The following is a 21,565-nucleotide window of genomic DNA, read 5'->3' on the forward strand; positions in this document are numbered from 1 at the left end:
GTCCATCTCCCCCACATTTTTGAATGGGTTTTGTTTCACAATCCTCTCCAGGGTGCGGTTATCCCTATTGCTTGTACACTTTTTTTCTACCACATCTTTTCCTTCCCTTCGCCTCTCTATTAATGTGCTTGGACACAGAGCTCTGTGAACAGCCAGCCTCTTTTGCAATGAGCTTTTGTGTCTTGCCTTCCTTGTGCAAGGTGTCAGTGGTCGTCTTTTGGACAACTGTCAAGTCAGCAGTCTTCCCCATGATTGTGTAGCCTACAGAACTAGACTGAGAGACCATTTAAAGGCCTTTGCAGATGTTTTGAGTTAATTAGCTGATTAGAGTGTGGCACCAGATGTCTTCAATATTGAACCTTTTCACAATATTCTAATTTTCTGAGATACTGAATTTGGGATTTTCCTTAGTTGTTAGTTATAATCATCAAAATTAAAAGAAATAAACATTTGAAATATACCAGTCTGTGTGTAATGAATGAATATAATAAACAAGTTTAACTTTTTGTATGGAATTAGTGAAATAAATCAACTTTTTGATGCTATTCTAATTATATGACCAGCACCTGTATATTATGAATATATACCTACTAAATATAAAAAGAAAGAGATGAAGCACTAAAAACAAGGGATGCTTGGGTGTTGGCCAACTTTAACACCCAAAACCAAAAACATGAGGCCCAACAGCCCAGAATGAAGAGCTCAGAGCGCTTTCACTCTCCAAACATCAGAGCAACACCTGACCATGGACCAGCTAACAGACACCCTAAATAATTCATCTTAATACTTAATTATTAAAACCACATTGTGAATCTTTTATAGTGGACATTTACAACAATACCACACCACTCCTTTGTCTATTTACACACAACTTCGCTGAGACGAGCGCTGACAGAAAGCGCTATGTTGCATCTATTTGTTGCTCTTGGGCCTACACTATGTTCCACACCTCCTTAAGCAGTGCTGTTTAAGATTAACAAGCATGTAATGTATTATTGAGATCAGTTTCGTAATATCTGATTTGCAAACAACCTCAGTGGGTTCAGTTCCCACTCATCTATATTACGTTATTGTTTTCAAAACTCTGCGAAACAGCATGATGTCCTTTACAGCTCTTAAGTAAAGTCAAGTCACCTTTATTTCTATAGCGCTTTACACAGATTGTTTCAAAGCAGCTTCACAGTAATAAACGGAAATAACAGAATCAATGATGCAAACCATCAAATATGAGAAAAATTCTAAATCTGCTGTAAAAGCTCTAAATAAGTCAATACAGTGTCATTATTCAGCTCAATTCAGTTCAATAATTGTGTAAAGTTTAATGAATTATGAAACTAGTTCAATTCAAATATAGACAATAGTGTCATTATTTAACCTGAGTCAGTTCAATGTTGATTCAAATCAGTTCAATAACTGTCAATATTGCTCAATTCAGTTCAAGTTTTGTTCTCATCTGGTGGTGTCATTGCAGTCAAATTGATAATATTACTGAATATTAAAGGGTTAGTTCAACACCTATAATGCACTGGGCATACTGTACCTCCCATAATGCACTGGGCTTGTTGCTGTCCAAGGCCATTCCCACCAGTCTGCTCTGAATACGCTTACCAGAGTCAAATAGCACTTGCTTTAGTAGGAAATACTTCTTAGCAAACTTTTAGTCATTATAGTGTCGACTTGTATTGTTCCCGGGTACAAGAATTCAAAGAGTAAAAAAATCATAAATCCAGAGAGAATGTCTCTGTGTTTTAGGCCAAACGTAGTGGAAAAACTGAAAAAATCCCATTCCTTCAGTTCTGCCCAGCCTTCAACACAAAACACTGTCACATACAGGTAAGACAGCTGTTGCCATATTGTTCCATTTTTACCATAATGCTGTTTAAAGAGTAGACACAGTATGAGACTATTTTCAGCGATAAATGTACCTGAACAATAATTGTTCTGTTAATAACCCTCTGTCGATCCCACTGTCAGTGGGCTCGTATACAAACATGTGGAAGCAGGGCCTAAAATTAACACTTGCCAAGTGCCAAATGCGAGTAAAAATCTGTGTTTTGGTTTGTATATGAAACAGTGTCAATCGCTAGTTGGCTGGTAATTTTTTTTTTTTTAATTCTAACCATGCAAAATTGTGAGAACATAAACGTGAACAAACGTGAATGACACTCGGGACAGTTGAAAGGGATCAGTGTTGCATGTTCGTCACAAAATTTTAAGCTTTGCCAATTCAAATATTTAAACTCAAGAAGACGTGAAAGGGAACTCAATTTGTTACTTGTGCACTGTGTGGACGTTTTCTGTGTGCAAACATCCGAAGTTTGCACTTTGAAATCCACGTCGCAGACAGCTTGCAAATACTGAATTGAGCTCCCTTTCACATCTTCTTGGGCTTAAAAAGACATATTCAAACAAAATTATGTCAGAATGCCTGTCTTTGCCAGTATCCTTGTAAACATAGTCAGGTATGTCTTAACTGAACGTAAACAGTTGAGAAAGAAAACGCACGTGTATCAGTATATTGGATCAGTGCATTCGCTCTTAAAGTGACAGCAGCCTAATATACCTGCTGCTGTCTGTGTTTTTAATGTAAAACAACAAAAGACTAAGAACAATCACTAATTGCTCTCGACTGAATAACTTTTGTAACTTTAATAAGTATTAATGTATGTTTCATGGCTGGTAAAAAACATTTATGGCTGGTACATTTTCTTAAGTCACCGGCCTTTGGTAGGCCTATTAGTTTTAGGCTCTGGAGCTGTCAAAAGGCCGCTGAATGATTTGTTTTGAATTTCTCAGTCCAGGTAACACAGAGAAAGAGCAAACTTTGTTCATTTACATATACTACCAACATTGTAAGCATACAAAGTGGATTAAAAATTGGGTATGTTTCACTTTAAGTGTCACTTAAGCTCTTAGAAAGCCAATAGCCGTGGCTGGATTCTTCTCCATTTTCTCCATTTGTAGATGGTGCAACTAACTGCTTCATCCGTCTCTCTGCACAGTTTTTGTTGCTTCCCATTGTAAACTAATGGAGTGCTCTCACAACCACTAATGGGAATGAATTTGGGAAATGCTTTGAAAGTGAAAGCTCAGAATAGGCCAGTTTCCATGATAGGAGGCTCTCTAGCATGTCACAATAGGAAGCCTCCATCCATAGTCCTTGATGCTGGGGATTCCATGTCAATTATCGCTTATGCTTTCTGGCCGGTCTCATGTGCACACACCTGGCAGTGAAAGCAAGCAAGCTATATTTGAACATGACTTTATTTCCTGAGCAGCTCACTCTGTGATTGTGGAAGGTGCTATTTCCAGCGGTGTTTAATTAATATGTGTCACATCAGATGTGAAAAATACAGTCAGAAGCCTTTTATGCCATTTGACACATTGGCCATTATCCAGGGACGTTGTCATCAATTTTGTGGTCCATCTTTCACAAATTATCAAAATGTAATGAATCATCCAGTGCAATTTATTATAAATGATATAGATTTAGATGTAGCCTACAACTGAAGGCCCTTTCACACTGAACACGATGTGAAAAAGCAAGACAAATTATTATGTCCTCGTAATAAGAACATATTTTAACATTCAGATGTTCAGCATCTGAATTGCGGCAACAAAAATGGTACAAGGATGTAATTTGTAGGTATTTGATCACCAAAGTCAGCAACAATGACGCTGTTAAATAAAGTGAGGTTAAATGCATAAAGCGCATTTGTATTATTTAGTATAATAGTATAATTGCATATTTAGTGTTTAAATGTAATAATTTTGAGGAATATTTAATATGTTTTTAAGGCAAAGCTGGTATTTACATATTTTGTCAGCATGTGTTATTAACATTAACATCTACTAAAATAACATCTACTAAATAAAGAAAGGCACCAGACAACAACTGAGGTGTGACCCCTGTGTTCGTCAGATAAGAAGGTGTTTTCTCCTTCTGATTAATAATTAAAGCAATAAGCCACATGTGGCCTTGCATACCATGATTAAGGTAATTGGTTTTCTGCAGCATGATGCAAAATGCAAAACTGTTTTTAAAATGGCAGCAACAGAAATATGTAAAATCTGTCATTATTTACTCATCCTCATGACTTTCTTCATCTTTTAGTGGCACTTTGTCAAGCTCCAAACATTCCAAAAACTGTAATAATAATAAAAACAAATATCACAAAGAGTAATCCATACTACTTGTAATATTCCAAGTCTTCTGAGGTCAAATGACAGATTTGTGTGAGGAACATTATTCACTTCCACCCCAACACAGCTTTTAAATTTTAGACTACAAAAACGGCCAAATTTGACATCATTGATCCCAAAATTTGTTTTCATGTGTTTCGTAGTCTAACACAACATAAAATTTTAAGTAAATGGCATCATATTGGGAATATGTGGAGAATGAGACTAGAGATCTGCAGGTAGGGTCTGATCTGGTCTAAATTTTGGCCTGTTTTATGGTGTCATTTTGGAGCTTGACAGACATAGTCACAATAAATGTTCGTTGAATAAAAAGAAACTGCATAAAGATTCTTCAGAATTTCTCCTTTAGTGTTTGATGGAAATAATAACAGCAACAAGTTTGTAATGACATGGGGTGAGTAAATAATTGCAGAAATTTATTTTGAGTCAACTAACTCAACCTTTAAAGGGGTCATTAATTATGATTTCACTTTTTTAACTTTAGTTAGTGTGTAATGTTGCTGTTTAAGCATAAACAACATCTGCAAAGTTACAATGCTCAAAGTTCAATGCAAAGAGAGATATTTTGTTTTAAAGAATTCTCTGTTTAAGGCCTACAACAAACAGCTGGTAGGGACTACAACAAGCTTCTTCCCAGGTTAGTGACATCACTAACCCTAAAATTTACATAAACCTTCCCCCCGAGAACACACAACAAAGGGGGTGAGGTCATGTTGGGCTGCTTTAGAGAAGAGGAAGAGTTGTTGTAGTAGAGTGTTGTTACAATGCCGTCATTTTACACTGGACTGATTCACAAACGAGGGTCAATTCAACACTGGATTTGCACAAAAGATTAACATGACGACACATACTAGTCAATGAGTTGAATCAACTCCACAGCAACTACATAAATTTATCCACTAAGAAATGTCCAGTTTCATTCTAAAAGTTGTAACTTCTTCCTGAGTCTCTCCATCAGTGTCGACTCCGGTTTGAACAATGTAAGGCTGAACACCGTTACTGACAATCCTCATTTTGGCTGCGTGAGATTCTCCAGCTTTGTTGTTGTTGAGCACCCGAAGCGCGAGCTGTTAAAGCTCCGCCCTCTTCTGGAAAGGGGGACGGGAGCAGCAGCTCATTTGCATTTAAAGGGACACACACAAAAACTGTGTTTTTGCTCAAACCCAAATAGGGGCAAATTTGACAAGCTATAATAAATGATCTGTGAGGGATTTTGAGCTGAAACTTCACAGACACATTCTGGGGACACAAGAGACATCTTGTAAAAGGCGCATTATAGGACCCCTTTAAATGTATTACCGATAATAAGCAGAATGAACTATTCTTCTTCCAAGTACTTCAACTGTAGGCTGTTTTCTGTTGGCAAGCAACATAATAAATTAGTTTAATAAAGATTGTGCGCTCACAGGTGTGAATCTAACAAGATTTTATACTGTGGCTCATCAAATCAGAATTTAGTGTCAGATCTATCCAACAGGCCTTTTCCTCCTAGGAACACACACACATTTACCCGGAGGAAAACTATACACTATTAAAAAACAAATGTTCTTTCTGTGTGCCATCTGTGATTCAATGAAGAAACTTTAACATCCATGAAAAAGGTTCTTTTAGTAGGAAAGGGTTCTTTAGATTATTAAAATGTGCATTACTCCTAGAAAAAAATGGTTATTTAAGTGTTCACTGAAAGGTTCAAAAATGGTTTATCTATGGCATCGCTGCGAAAACACACCTTTGGAACTGTTATTTTAAAGAGTGAATGCTACTTAGAAATGTGAGGTTCTCAGATACTGTACATTAAAGGGTTAGTTCACCCAAAAATGAAAATAATGTCATTTATTACTAAATCCGATGGCTCCGTGAGGCCTTCATAGCCAGCAATGACATTTCCTCTCTCAAGATCTCTCAAGGTACTAAAAACATATTTAAATCAGTTCATGTGAGTACAGTGTTTCAATCTTAATATTATAAAGCGACGGGAATATTTTTTGTGTGGCAAAAAAACAAAAACGACTTTTTAACAATATCTAGTGATGGCCGATTTCAAAACACTGCTTCAGAGCGCTATGAATCTTTTCAGATCACGTGTCAAACCACCAAACTGCTGAAATCACGTGACTTTGGCGCTCCGATCCACTGATTTGATTCGTAAAGCTCCGAAGCTTCAAGAAGCAGTGTTATAAAATGTTAAAAAGTATAAAATGTATAAAAGTAAAATGTTAAAATGTATAAAAAGGTGTTAAAAAATATTCTCATCGCATTATAATATTAAGGTAGAACCACTGAACTCACATGAACTGATTTAAATATGTTTTTAGTACCTTTCTATGCAGTCTATGCAGGCCTCGCTGAGCCATCGGATTTAATCAAAAATATCTTAATTTGTGTTCTGAAGATGAACCAAGGTCTTACGGGTATAGAACGACATGAGGGTGAGTAATAAATGACATTATTTTCATTTTTGGGTGAACTAACCCTTTAATAAAGCACATTGTAGAGAGGTATATATATGTGCCCTTCCAGATTTTGTGCCTGTACTGTATGAACCACACTTTTTTGAAAAAGTTTTAAGCAATGAAGAATTAGTGACAGATTTATTAAAGGTTATTTGGATGTACCCTGCACTGTAATAAAGCATTTTCATGATTTGTTATCACAACATGATTTCTTTTGTCCAATCAAATTAATTAATGTGGTTCAGATAACATAATATTTTGAGTTTCTGTTGATTAAACCAATCGCCTTCATTGTATTAACTCAAATTTTTAATTTTAATGAACTCAAAATTTTAAGTTAAACCAACAATTCTTTTTTTACAGTGTGGAGCACAAAATACATACAAAGTTACACCAATACATACAAAATCTATTTTTTTTTTCTTTCGATTTTTGTGATTTTCTGTGCATAAATACTTTAAAACATATTATTTACTAGGAAGCTGCCATGGAAACTTAATAGACACGTGGTTCCTTTAACCAGCATCAACCTCAGAATAACAGTGAAGCTATAACCAATTCCTACACCATTTCCATCTCCAATGATGTGTGAACGCAAACACTTTCTTGCCATTGTGTAAAAAGTGCCTGAGCTCAACCAGAGCATATTTCTTGAAGTCTGAGTATAGTCTTTTACAGAAATACCTCCTTAAATTACAACACAAGGATATTCGTTTATAAAAAGTTATAGAGTTCAAAAGATCCTGCATAACCCAGCTCTTTCAAAAATGCCATCATTTTAAATGCTGCATAACAATTCAACTCTGTTTAATGACAAAAAAAAGATAAACACACTTACTCGCAAATAGATGTTCCACACCTGAGCTGTTGGTGGCCCCTCCAGCAGAGTGTTGCAAACCTCAGGTGCTGATGAAACAGGACTCACATATCATACATACACCTTGAGGAAGTCATGAAAAAAATAAAATAAAGCACAACTTCACTATTCAGTCTCGTATATATATGCACACCCTACGAGATCAGCCGCAAGTGAGACACGTTTTGTTGATAGAAATGCTTGTTTAGAAGCAGACAAGGTTCCACCTCCCCACTCAACAAGCCAACCTGCCTAAGGACTGGCTCTTAAAGAGACAGGCTTCCCTCAATACTCTCACACAGCTCAAAGAACACTACATCACGGTCGAGTGATTAAAAGATGTACACTATAGACACCATGTGTTTTTTTTGCTTTGTATTTTCATTTTCAAACCCTCAGCCTCTTTTTGGTATTTTAAGTTTCACAAACGCATGGCAAGTCTTGTTGTTTCATACCCTCCATGTAAACATTCTTTTGCGCAGATGGACGCTGATAGAGAAGGCATTGTGCACATTTTTCCGGCTTGTTTAGAAACGCAGTCTGGCAGAAACTCTTGCGATTGCTGTAGCGGTAATGGGAGGCTTTTTGCTGTTGCTGTAGCGACAGACAAGACTCCTGATGTTGGGGGCTGATGTGCCCACACGTTCCTCTGCAGGCGATAGTGTGGAGAGGATCGGTTTTCAGCAGATTATCTCAACAATATCAGGCCTGTGGAGCATTTGAAAACAGGCATCTACATGTCCACACCACCGTGATGGGAGACACACGCACGCACCTACTGTATATTTGCACACACTTAGTGCCGTACAAATATATTACTATAAATGAGGGCGTTTGTAAAGGCAGACATGTAGCGACTGTCTCTCCGCTGGTGTTTTCTTTTTAGAAAGCTGAATCACTACTATCGAAAGCAGAACAGGTAGACGCGTTTATCGGGCTCCTGAGGGCTTATCCTGATTGTCTGCGAGGAACAGATGAATAGGAAAGCACTCAAAGCTCATTTGTTTTGGTTGTTCGCCTCGTGTTTATATTGAGATAATGGCGTGCCCGTGATTACAGCCATTCAGCTTCTCGATTTTAAGCACACATTTGTATGTCTGTCCTGCTGTGGCCTCATTATCATGTTTGTACTGAAAATGGCACTACAATAATTAGGGTGATTTCACATGCAGTTTTAGCTTACACTCTTAAAAATAAAGGTTCCAAAAGTTTTTTTTTTGCTGCGACGCCATAGAAGAACATTTCAGTGAACAGAAAAAATAACCCTTTTTTCTTAGTGTGAAGAACATTTTAATAATCGAAAGAACTTTTTTTTACACCACTATGAAGAACCTTCTGTAAAATGGAAAAGAAATAAAAGTAAAGGTTCTTTACTGGCATCTGTGGTTGCATGAAACACTCTAAAAAACACTGGGTTAAAAACAACCCAATTTGGGTTGTCATCAGCTCAAGGGCTGGGTAAATATAGCACAGAACACATGTTGGGTTAATTTTACCCAGAAAATTGGGCTGTTTATTTAACCTAGCATAATGGGTTGATTCATTTTTACTATAATACAGCTTATTTTTTTACAGATTAACTTAAATCCTCCAAACTTTTTTATAATACTCCACACAACCACTAGTTTGCATGATAATTCCTTTATTTTCGATCATATTTTATAGTAGTATAGCATATTTTATATAGTTTTTAAAACATATTACCTACATTTAAGCTCATTTAACAAATATTAGGAGTACAAATGTAACATTTAGAAGAAATTAAAGAGTAATAATTGGCTCGCGTATGGCGGGGAAACTGATAACTGAGTCGTAGCCGAAAAAATGCTGTGAGTGGCTCCATAACCCGTCCATAAATAATCAGTGTACAATTCTGAGAACATATTTTAACATCCTAAGTATTTATATTTTGTATCTTTTTGAATGAAATAATAACATTTTATGCAAGGCATCACGCGGAAAGACCTATATGCGATGCTCGTTTAGGTGACTCACATCGCGCCCTTGTATGTTTCTTTGCATAAAATTGATCGATATACAGAATAACGAATTTTAGATAAAACAAAATGTACACAACACTGTATTTTAGACATGCATGAATTTGACAGAGCTGTGCTGCTCTCTCCTGAAGATGTTGCAAAAAGCCCGCTATAAATAACTCAACCCTTGGGTTGTTATGTCTGACCCAGGATTTGGGTCAGGGTTGCCAGGTTTTCACAACAAATTGCTCCTCCCAAAACTAGCCCAATCGCATTTCAGGGGGGTCCGACGGTAAAAATCGCATTCTGGGGGGTAAAATCCATTTTTGGCAGGGCTTCCCTGGTAAAATTCGCATTCAAGGGCTAAATATCACGTTATTTGGGGCCAATTCAACCCGCGGACATGAAAAACAACCTGTGGCAACAGAGTAAAAGTAGCCCAATCCGCGGGAAAAACGCAGACTTGGCAACGCTGATCTAATCCTCTACTAAACTTTTTTTAAATACTCCACACAACCACTAGTTTGCATGATAATTCCTTTATTTTTGTATAGTTATTTACATATTTTATATAGTTTTTAAAACATATTACCTACATTTAAGCTCATTTAACAAATATTAGGAGTAAAAATTTAACATTTAGAAGAAATTAAAGAGTAATCGACCAGTCTCTGTTGTGCTGTTTCCACCATAACGACGCTGAATCTCCGGAGATGGCTTGTGTTTGGCGGGGAAACTGACTTGGCAACACTGATCTGGGTAAAACAAAAACTACCCAAACACTGGCAAAATAACCCCCAAAAATGTCCCAAAAAATAACCGAAGATTTTTTAAAGTGAACCTTTAACATTCAATGAACATTTTCATTGCAGAAAAGGGTCTTTACACACTGTAAAAAATATTCATGAAAATATTTTCATGATTTATCACATTTTTTTCTTTTGTCAAATCAACTTAGATAGGCCTAATTAATGTGGTTCAGATAACATAATATTTTGAGTTTCTGTTGATTAAATAAATCGCCTTCATTGTATTAACTCGAATTTTTAATTTCATTGAACTTAAAATTTTAAGGCAACCAGGTAACTTAATTTTTTTAAGCTAAACCGACAATTCTTTTTTAATTATTTAGCTTTGACCATGTTATTTTCTAAATATGAAAATATGAATATATATATATATATCCATATATATACAGTAATACCATTTAGAATAGAATCATAGGTCAAGGTTTCAGGCATCTGCATTTCCTAGAATTTTTTCCCAACTGCTTCCCTTAAATGTTTTCTCGTTGTTGTTCTGAATTTTCCATTTCATATGTCACATTATCATCTTACTGTAAAACATCCATTTACAAGCAAGAAACACGCCTCCTCTCCCTCCCCCTCCCCCAAAATAAATTACTCCAGAAATACAAGATGAACTTTTTCCTAGTTTTTCCAAGGTAATCCCATCACTGCTTAGATGGGAACTTTGATAGTCACGGTATTTGTTTCACAAAAGAACTGAGAACGTCAATATCTACAGTTGCTCAACAATTCACATCCGCATTTTATAGTTAATTCGTTTCTCATAATAACAGTAATATGTCATTACGATGGCAGCATTACACGAAACGCCAGTTTGTAAAACTGTGCCCTGGAAATCTGTATTTCAATGTGTTTGTGCCAACAAACAACTGTACTGAATCCCGTCCTCTGACTCATACACTCGGAAGGCATGAATAGAGAAGCTAAGTGGGTGTTTAACAGTCAGAGCTTAAAGCAGAGCAGCTTGGATGATAAATACATTTGTCCTTCCGAGAACATGGACTCACACACTGAGCCAATGTAAATGCTACACCTTTGATATCTGGGCTTTTCGTATGAAGATTGGATCCACTTTAAAATACTAGCATGAAGTGGGGGATAAAAGCATCTTCAAAGGACCATGTTAGATGGGCTTTAAATACAACGCATCCCTTTTACACAGCATCTATCAGTGACCACTCACATTTCAAGCAAAGTGGATGAATATCACAGTATAATCCTGGTTTGTGTGTCCGTGGTGGTCACTGTTACTATAGCAACAGAGAGAGGATGCCTTCTGTATGTAGACAGCAGCGATAGATTGCCTGCTGGAGCTTCCTTCCTATTATTTCCAACATATGGGTTTAGCGCTCTGCATATGGCGTGATTCAGATGGCAGTTTCAGTGTAAGAAGCAAGAATGGGTTGTGACAACTATCTATCTATCTATCTATCTATCTATCTATCTATCTATCTATCTATCTATCTATCTATCTATCTATCTATCTATCTATCTATCTATCTATCTATCTATCTCAGAATTGCTCTTACTACTCTGTACTTGTGTTTTATCAGGCTCTGCTCTAATGCTAGACAGCTCAGCGAGTGCCAGAGAAAGTAGATTATGGAGTCAGTGTTTTATTAGGAAGTGATGGTATTTATGAACTCTATTTACAACCCAGTGATGTTTCCCACGCCATATGGACCAGTAATATATCTGCCTATGAATTAGAGGCTTACAGTGAGTTGCTAGTGAGCAATACAAGGCCACATGTGAAAAACAAATTAAAACCACCAAAATGAAAACTTTCATTGGGACTGACATTGGACTTTTATTCTGGTTGGCTAAACTAATTCTTTTAGAAACTAACCAAGGGCAAGTAACATCACAATTACTCAAACAAAATAAGAATCGAATCAAGCACTTTTAAGATTTTAAACAAGCATCAGTAAAAATAATAAAAAAATAAAAATAAATTACTAGGAAAAGTCAAAACTGTAGTACACTTTTGGTCACACTTTATAATAGGTGTTCTTTTCTATTATGTACCTTCATCAAATAATACTTATTGTATTCATATTGTATTGACATATAAATATATATTGCACATATTGCACATATAAATGTTATTTAACAGTGACAAATTCAAATGATTTGTATTTACTCAAAGAAATTTTACTTGAAATTTTTTTGTTCATACAACTAAATTGTTATTTGTACAAATTATTCAATATAGTTGCGTGGAACCACTTGACGCTGCTTTTTTAAGTAAATCCAACAATTCATTTTTTTGAGTGTGAGAATCAACTCATTAGTTTTGATCAACAAGCCATTTGCGTTTAGTCATTGTGGAAATTGTAGATGTGCAAATTGCTTAAATCAATAAAAAATTCAAATCTGAGGTGAACAAGAAACTAATTGCTCAGAGACCTGAACTTATTGTTTTGAGTAAAAAAAGTCTCATTTGAGAATTGAGCCACAGCAATTGAGAAAAAATAATTAGAAACACATTCCCAAATAAATGTTTTTTCACCTACCCTTTCTTATAGCCTGAGCCTGGTGCTTCTTCTTATGTGAGTATCAGGCTGAGCTAAGATCCACTGAACGGCTCTCTGTGTTGATCTTTTCTGCCTGTGAGGCTTGTCCCCCTGTCTTCATCTAGTGTATGCTGGGCGTCTGTCTTTGAAGTTATTTCGGCATGTGTCTAAGTTGCAGACAGCATGAAGAAGGGGCTGCTTGACCTTCCCTTCACCCTAAACCTCCCTCTCAGATGGAGAACAAGGCGGCGCACGCGTCCACGCACTTCACAGCCTCTCGCCCTGCCCTGTGGCTCTGACTCACGGGGCAGCTCACACCCCAGAGGACTTCACTTAAAGCCGAGGCACACGTTCGTATACTCTGTCACCAGGCACGTTGTCCGGTTGTCAGATTGAAGCAGTGTTAAATGAACCCCTTGATAAAATAGCCCTTTCTCCACTCAGGCAAACTAGAAGGCTATTTTTGCTCTGAGAGTTACACAAGAATTTGAAAGATAAAGTTCCTAATCCCTGTTGTAGATGTTGAGAACCTTGTGCACATCCTTACTTGCCATCCTGCACAGGTCAAATTCAATCTATCCAGGTTGTTTCCTGACCAATTTAATGTTATTCCTGAAGTCCATAAGTTGAAAAATTGATTTTCCGCTCTAGGGGTGCTGTAGTTGTCTTATAGCAGCCAGAGTCCAACTTAATCTTCTACAGTCCCTTGAGGCTGCAAGGTATTTCCAGCACCGGCTTCAAGGCAAAGTGTTCAAAGACTCAATTTATTAAATGGAAGCGAGCTTGGCAATTCATTTCAATCTCTAAGGCTCCTTTGTGAGGCGAGAGCAGTCCACTGTGAGAGGTAAACTGGTTCCCTTGTCTTGACATACAGGATCATTTTTTTATGATGAAGACCCGAGGTCTCAGAGCCCTCCTAATCCGCTTGACATCTGACTGTGTGCTGAGCCCCAATCCCTTGTAAGCTCTCCTTGATAGGTGGAAGCAATAAAGCTACACTGACCGAAACCCGACACAGAATGTTAGAGCAACTGGACCTGGGCAACTGGACACCCAGTTGACTCAAACACTCAGGTATAGAAGTAGTCTGAAAAAGTAGCACTTCATTTTACAGTCATGTTTGCATGTACATATGCACATAGTAATTACAATAACTGTTAAAACTAGGTACTAACCCTAAACCTAATTTTAACCCATGTTAAATCCATGTTGATTCCTGACATAACTCAGTAATTTCTTTTACTGAGTACACTGTAAATGTACATATTGTAAAATAAAGTGCAATCATCAAAAAGACTTAAAGGAAAGCACAGTGACATAAAGCGTCCTAGATCTTGGAAGTTAGAGATGCTAAAGTTTAGCTCTAACAGAATTTAAAGGGTTAGTTCACCCAAAAATGAAATTTCTGTCATTAATTCATTAAATCTGTCATGTTGTTCCAAACCCATAAGACCTTTGTTCATCTTTGGAACACAACATTTTTGTTAAATCCGAGAGGTTTTTTATCCCCCATAGAATGCAACATATGGCACTTTTCCACTGTATGGTACAGATCCTTTTTGGGTGAACTAACCCTTTAAGGTTGAACCACCGATGTTGACTCGGCTCGGCTCGAGCCGAGCCAAGTCGACGTCACTGCAGTGGTTCAACCTTAAAGGTTGAATTCACCCAAAAAGGAAATTTCTGTCATTAATTACTCACCCTCATGTTGTTCCAAACCCGTAAGACCTTCGTTCATCTTCGGAACACAAATGAAGATATTTTTGATGCAATCCGAGAGCTCTCTGACTCCTCCATAGACAGCAATTTAGCCACCACTTTCAAGGTACAGAAAAGTAGTAAAGACATCGTTAAAATAGTCCACTTGACTACAGTGGTTCAACCCTAATGTTATGAAATGACGAGAATACTTTTTGTGCGCAAAAACAAAACAAAAATAACTACTTTATTCAACAATTTCATCTCTCCCGTCAGTCTCCTACGCTGTTTACATTGAATAGACAGGAAAGGCTTCCATGTTTACATCCGAACGCCGACTCAGTATTGGCCGATGCTGGTCACATGATCAGCATGAGGCATGTGTGTGATGCTGATGCAGATGCCAGCCAATACTGAGCTGACGTTCTGATGTAGAACCTGGAAGCACTGAACCCAAACAGCGTAGGAGAATGACGCAGAAGAGAAGATATTGTTGAATGAAGTTGTTATTTTTGTTTTTACGCACAAAAAGTATTCTTAGCACTTCACAAAATTAAGGTTGAACGATTTTAACGATGTCTTTAGTACCTTTCTGGACCTTGACTGTGGTAATTAAATTGCTGTCTATGGAGGAGTCAGAAACCTCTCGGATTTCGTCAAAAATATCTTAATTTGTGTTCCAAAGATTAATGAAGGTCTTACAGGTGTGGAGTGTGACTGCTGCAGATTTATTTAGGTGTTGAAAGTATTGCCATAGAAACGCATAATTTGCAGTCCTAGTATGTGAAAAGCTCCAAATAGAATGTTAAATGTTGTCATTGGGAAATTACGGCAATTATGACATGGCGTGAATGCAGCTTTAACTCTAGCACAGGGGTGGCCAACGGCGGTCCTGGAGAGCCACAGTCCTTCAGAGTTTAGCTCCAACCCTGATAAAATATCACCTGCCTGTAGTAGCTGGCTAGTAACCCTTAAGAAAAGCTTGTTCAGGTGTGTTTGATTAGGGATGGGGTAAAATTCTGCAGGACTGTGGCTCTCCAGGACAGACGTTAGCCACCCCTGCTCTAGTGCTAATTACTGTTGGAAACAGGACTGGACACTCCCCGTGCTAAAGCAATGAAAGGTTTAAAGTTTTTCTTCGCACTTTAAAGATATTTGTTTTGTAAGAAGATCCCACTCAGGTCATTAGCACCCTTCCTCCACTGTGCAACACTCTTGCGGTGAGAATTAACGTTCCATAGTTGGGATGCCCTGCTCCTCTCACGCATTTCTGGATAGTGATTGGAGCACCTATTGCACCATGGTCAATGCCCTCGGACTTCTTCTTCTCGTGTCTGCATTGTGATTGGTCCATGGCCCAAGGGATGTGGCCCCATTGTTGTAACCTAATCTTAGAGCTCATTGTTACATTAACTGGAGGCGGAGAGGCATATTGGGAGATTGTGTCGTCTGGAAAGAGGGTGGCTTGAGCTAATTTTGACCAGGATGGGTGGTGACTCTGAAATAGCTGGCGGTTGAGGGGTTGAGAGGTTGCACATTTAGATGTATAGTGCAGCTGCGGGATGCCTTCTTCTCTAACTGCTAGTAATCTGTACACAATGCACGGTTGAGAGCAATCCATCAGGAGGCTAAGACCTTGATGGCTTTAGTATTGAATGACTCTTAGAAATGTGGTACTGAGGTGCTTCTCCAACCACCTGGTACAAAATGCATGCCTGTTTATGCTGGGATGAGAATGGAGATGCACAGAGAACAACACACATTCCACACTAGCGGCAGCCTTGACCCTTGAGCAGCTGAGGCTAGAGAAGAATACAAAGGCCAGTGGGCATTTGAAACCTTGAAGTCCGTGGATGACAAGAATACACACACCCTTTTTTTGTGGCCTGTTATGTATGAGCCCAGCCCTCGTAATCTGTTTGTCCTGAATTCAGATGGCCTCCTAACATTCAAAGTATTGTAGTTCAGCATTTGTTGCTTTTCTAAAAGGCGTTTTTTCTTATTTAACCATTGGTAAATGAAGAGCAAGACAAAAACAGAACCTGTTTACACCTGGTATAGGGCTGTGTGATTAATCGGAATTGATTTTCAAACTTTGGTTTTGGTTTCCAATGATTATGAAAACAAGATAATCAAGGTAAAATGACTATTGTGAAGGAAACCTTCCTTCACAGTGGTGCACTTTCGTTCCTCCCTAAAAGCCCAAACTTAACATCCAAATCAGCCAAATAAGTGAGTGCTGTAAAATGCAGTCTACTGTTGCTAAACCGCGGGATGTGTTTGATATTGAATGGTGTTATTAAAAGCGCATTAAGCCGCAAAAGAGACACTGTCCCCCAGGCAGCTTTCTGCGCACGTGCTCCAAGTCGGAACCGAACGCGGATGGGCTTGAGATACATACGTGCCTAAATGTGTACACACAATATCAAAATGCCTTTTTGGAGAGTATTCATGTAAACACAGTGGGTTATGTCTCAAGTAAATGTACACAGTTGAGAAAGAAAACGTGTGTGTAATGGTATACTGGATCAGTGCATTAGCTCTTAAAGTGACAGCAGCCTAATAAACCTGCTGCAGTCTGTCACTAATGATATAGTCAAACGACAAATGACAAAGGAAAATCACTCACTGATCTTGACTGAATAACTTAAGTAGCTTTAATAAGGATTAATCTATATTTGTGACCCGTGCTGGCAAAATGAGTCAGAATGCGCACTGGCTAATTTCGAGCTACAGGCAAAACAAGTGAAAAATGTCAGTTTTAGTCGAAATTGAGGTTTCACAAAAATGAGTTCATTAAGCCCTCATCTAGCAATCCCAATGCTCCAAATAGCAATTAAACATCTAAAAGTATCTTTATTTGTATGTTTTCTGAGAGGAGTACCTTTCCTTTGATCATGAAAAATGCTGTTTTTCTCTGCTCGCTTCTCGACGACTGTTGCATCCCTCAGCACAAGTTTGGTATCGTTTTAAAGCGCAGCATTCCAATGCATTCTTGCTGACATGAGTCTGAACCAATGAAATGTGATTTTCAAACTCATGCTGATGTAAACAAAACGATCTTTCTCATGCTGACTGACAGATCCGAAGCGCGCACACAAAGACGCCTCAGACAGCGAGCGATACCGATATACATATATACACAGAAGAGTATTCTTGGAGAGTATTTACGCAAATGTTATGTCTTAAGTGAACATTTGGTTAATTGTTGGGGAAAAACATCTGATGTGTAACATCACAAGATCTGTGTAATAGGTCTTAACTATAGGCTATAGGCTGTCTGTTTCATTAATGTTAATCAAACAATTGTGGAATCATAGAAAAAAAAGTTGAATTAATATTTTTTTCCTATAGATATGGGTTTTGACTTGGTTTGTGCCAAATTTGATGGTATTTCCAGGGATTTTAAGGTATGGTTGCTAGGTGATTTTGTTTTGGAATCTTCAGAAAACTTTAACTCGATTTTTCTCAAAATTGACTTTGCTGACTGTATCGACTTCAAACAGGTGTAGCTCAGTCATTTTTTGTCATGTATTGCTGACTGTTTACTTGTCTTTGAGGACCTTTTTCTTACATTAGTTAACCTAGTATTAGTTTTTGCGTAATATCGATAATCGTGAAATATTTATATCACAAGATCACAAGGTCAGCCTCGAAACGTTACCGTTTTTCAATGAAAAAGTAAGAACCAAGCAGGAAAGTAAGCGTATGAGAAAGCAATTTTGTACATATTCTGTGTATTTTGGTATAACACAACAAAGTTTGATTTGCTTGTTTTGGTGAGCTTTCTTACAATGTGATGGCAATAATCCAAAATCTCTAGAAAAAAAAAAAAAAAAAAAATACTGAAGAATACTTTGGACTTTATGTCGTCACACACTCTACATCATTCACTTTAGCAGGAAAATGTCAAACGCTGCACACATGTATGACTGAATGGACGAACCCATGTTACGCTGCTTATGAGCAAAATTTTATGAATTTATGGTTATTGAACCGTTTAAAAAATTCAAGATGTAGGATTCAAAATGTAATTCATATGTCATTGCAATTGCATCACTTTGCAATATTGCTCAATATTGACAACTAAATGACATTGACTGGGTCGTGTGATAATGTGTGCACTTGGATACAGCTGAGTGTCAAGCAAAACAGCCTACTCTGTAACTTGAGCTTCCTTTCCTTGGAAACATCAGAGTTTTTGATTTATGATTACTATGTACTTGACCTTTCCACCCCAACCAGCTTGTAGTGTCTCCGAGGACAGTTGCGTGATGCGGTGCATGAACTTCGACAGTTGAACTAACAAACCTTAAGCGAGGGTATAATAATGTTGACATTAGGCAGCGCTACAATTCAAGCACCACTGTGTGTCTCAGACTGCCTGTACTAGTCTTAGACAGTTCAGATTCAATTGAGGACTAAAACAAAACTGTATAGAGAAAAATAAACTGTTTTTGGTAGGGTTTAATTTTTTATGAGTACCCTTGAAACTCATTTTCCCAGGATAGTGCTGTGCGCTTAAAGCCTACAAATCAGTTTTAATGTAATCATTAAGAGTGCTCTTTAAAAGATCAATTCAACCCTTTCAGAAGCAATTCAGTGAGGAGACATTGACCAATACTTACTAACCATGTGAACATTTAAGTGTATTGACCGATGTCCTCTTCCCTTCTGAGGCTAAACGATGCTGAAGAGTGAATAAGACAGACTTTCAAAGCTTGTCTTGATCAAATATGACTGAATGCTGTGTGTACTAAGTACTGCATACACGACATCTATGGAGCCTTTGACATTTGATCTTTCCCTCCACAGTGAGATGGACTACATTATTCATTCTTGTACAGCAGGAACATATGGCGTATGTGTATATATATATATATATATATATATATTATTCAGACACTTTGAACATTTCATTCATTAATACAGTTTATTCACTTAAAAAAAGATCATAAAATATGACACGATCTCAGAGTTAAACTGTGTCAGAAAAAAATAGTCTTAATTATGTCAGATAACACTTAAGCAAAACATGGTCAGGTCAAAGTGTCTGAATAATTTTTGTTTCCAAATTTTTTATCAATTTTACTGGCAGTCCACTGTATGAAGAATTTTTGGTTATAATATGTCACAGTTTACTTTATTTAGCTATCCTCACTTACATAAATGAAATATATTGTCCTGCACCCACTAGTAAAAATATATTAAAAATATCAAAAATGTCTGAATAATTTTTGGTTTGACTGTATACACACACACACACACACACACACACACACATAAATATATATATATATATATATATATATATATATATATATAACTTAAAAACTTTCACTCTAAAAAATGTTGGGTTAAAAACAACCCAAGTTGTGTTGAAAATGGACAAACCCGGCATTTGGGTTGTTTTAAACCAGTGATTGGGTTGAATGTTCACCCAGTCTGCTGGGTAGTTTTATTTAACCCAACTATTGTTTAAAAAATACTGTATGGCTGGCCTAAAATAGGTTGAAAATTAAAAATCAGACACATAATTACTAGAGGCAACAATAATAATCAAGAGGTAAACATTTATTAATAAGCAATTTAATAAATGTTTAATTATTACGCATTAAATATATTAATAAATGTTAATTTCCAACACACTTTGGGTTCATTTTAAGCGAGCAATACAGTCATTTTTAAACAATAGTTGCGTTAAATAAAACTACCCAGCAGGTTGGACAAACATTTAACCCATTCGCTGGGTTAAAACAACCCAATTTCTGGGTTTGTCCATTTTCAACCCAACTTATGTTGTTTTTAACCCAGTATTACTTTAATAGTCATTTTGATTATGATATCTCAGCAAGTTCCATCATTACCAACATAACTCAACCGAACTTGCGACCATAGCTGGCTTTGGGAAACACACTCCTGGTTTGTTAAAGGGTCAGCTTAGTCTCAAATCACATGACCACAGCAATCTTAATAGCAGTTGCTAGGCTGACGCATACAGCCCCAGAAGTACACACACAAAAAAGATGCTTTTTCATTATTTTCATTCACAACTAACATGATAAAAAGTCAAACTTTGACACTATCAACTATTCCAGATAAACTCACCCTTAAACAGCACATCAAAACAAACTATAATTGATTGTTTTTTAATGTCACATGGGTTAGTTTTCCAAACTAGACCAGACTGTCACAGGTTAAAGTGAGCTCTGTAATGTTCAGACCATTTATCTGCATCTCAGAGTTTGGTATCCTGTCTTTTAGCTTATGTTAAACACTGTCATTATTATTATTTTTTTTTTTTTCAAGAGATCAAACAATTAGTAACATTTCATAGCATTTAATGATTTATAAATAAATATCTGGTGAATCCATTTCTAAAATAGTGTGATGAAGAAAGCCTTTTTTACTTTCTTCTCATCATACGCCAAACAGTTTTGCTTTAGCACACGTGTCTGTGCTTGCTTTAAAGCGTTCAATTATGTTTAAATGCCACAAGCTCAAAAAGCGAAAACATTTACCTGCACTCGAGTGTAAATTGAGGGAAACCTTAACCCGGCAGTCCCAAAAGATCCTCTTTGTCCTCCAGATCACCATCACACTCCTCTATGACAGCAACAAAAACTCTCTGAGGCTGTTTATTGCCTGCTGCAATATATCAGCTTCTTCAGCTTGCTCTCGAGTGCAACTGTATGCTCAGAACCACCTGTCTGTTGGCCGATCCTCTTCCAAACGTCACACTGATATTAAATGATAATGCAGATGTGACATTGCCAATGTGTGAGACACGTAAAGGCCAACATTTATAGATCTCAGTGTGCCTGATAAATGTGCTTAGAGCTGAACAATATTAGTCTTATAGTCACGCACTGAACGCAGTCATGATTTAGGCAGTTCATCGTCATATAAGGGAACGTGTAAGGAGATATATAGGCTATCAGATCTCTGATTTCACACACTATTGAGTGACAGCCACTGAAAATGAAGGTGGAGTTATGGATCTGAAATGCGTCTGTGAATGAAATCAGGTAGTGATAAAACCAGGCTAGAG

At 37.2% G+C, this 21,565-nt stretch overlaps 1 protein-coding gene across 2 annotated transcripts in view; it reads right to left on the reverse strand.

Annotated features, from left to right (window-relative positions):
- Positions 1-21,217, reverse strand: part of dlk2 (delta-like 2 homolog (Drosophila)) — a 41,287-nt gene extending 20,070 nt beyond the window's left edge. The window contains exon 1 of one of the 2 annotated variants that reach the window (XM_048205546.1): positions 21,036-21,217. The gene's annotated coding sequence lies outside the window, so the exon portion shown is untranslated. Of the gene's footprint in view, positions 1-7,494; positions 8,009-21,035 lie in introns of those variants that run through there. The other variant, XM_048205545.1, reaches the window with a different exon arrangement.
- Positions 21,218-21,565: the final 348 nt, after the last annotated feature.

Source organism: Megalobrama amblycephala, linkage group LG10 (genome assembly GCF_018812025.1).
Source record: "Megalobrama amblycephala isolate DHTTF-2021 linkage group LG10, ASM1881202v1, whole genome shotgun sequence".
NCBI lineage: Eukaryota > Metazoa > Chordata > Actinopteri > Cypriniformes > Xenocyprididae > Megalobrama > Megalobrama amblycephala.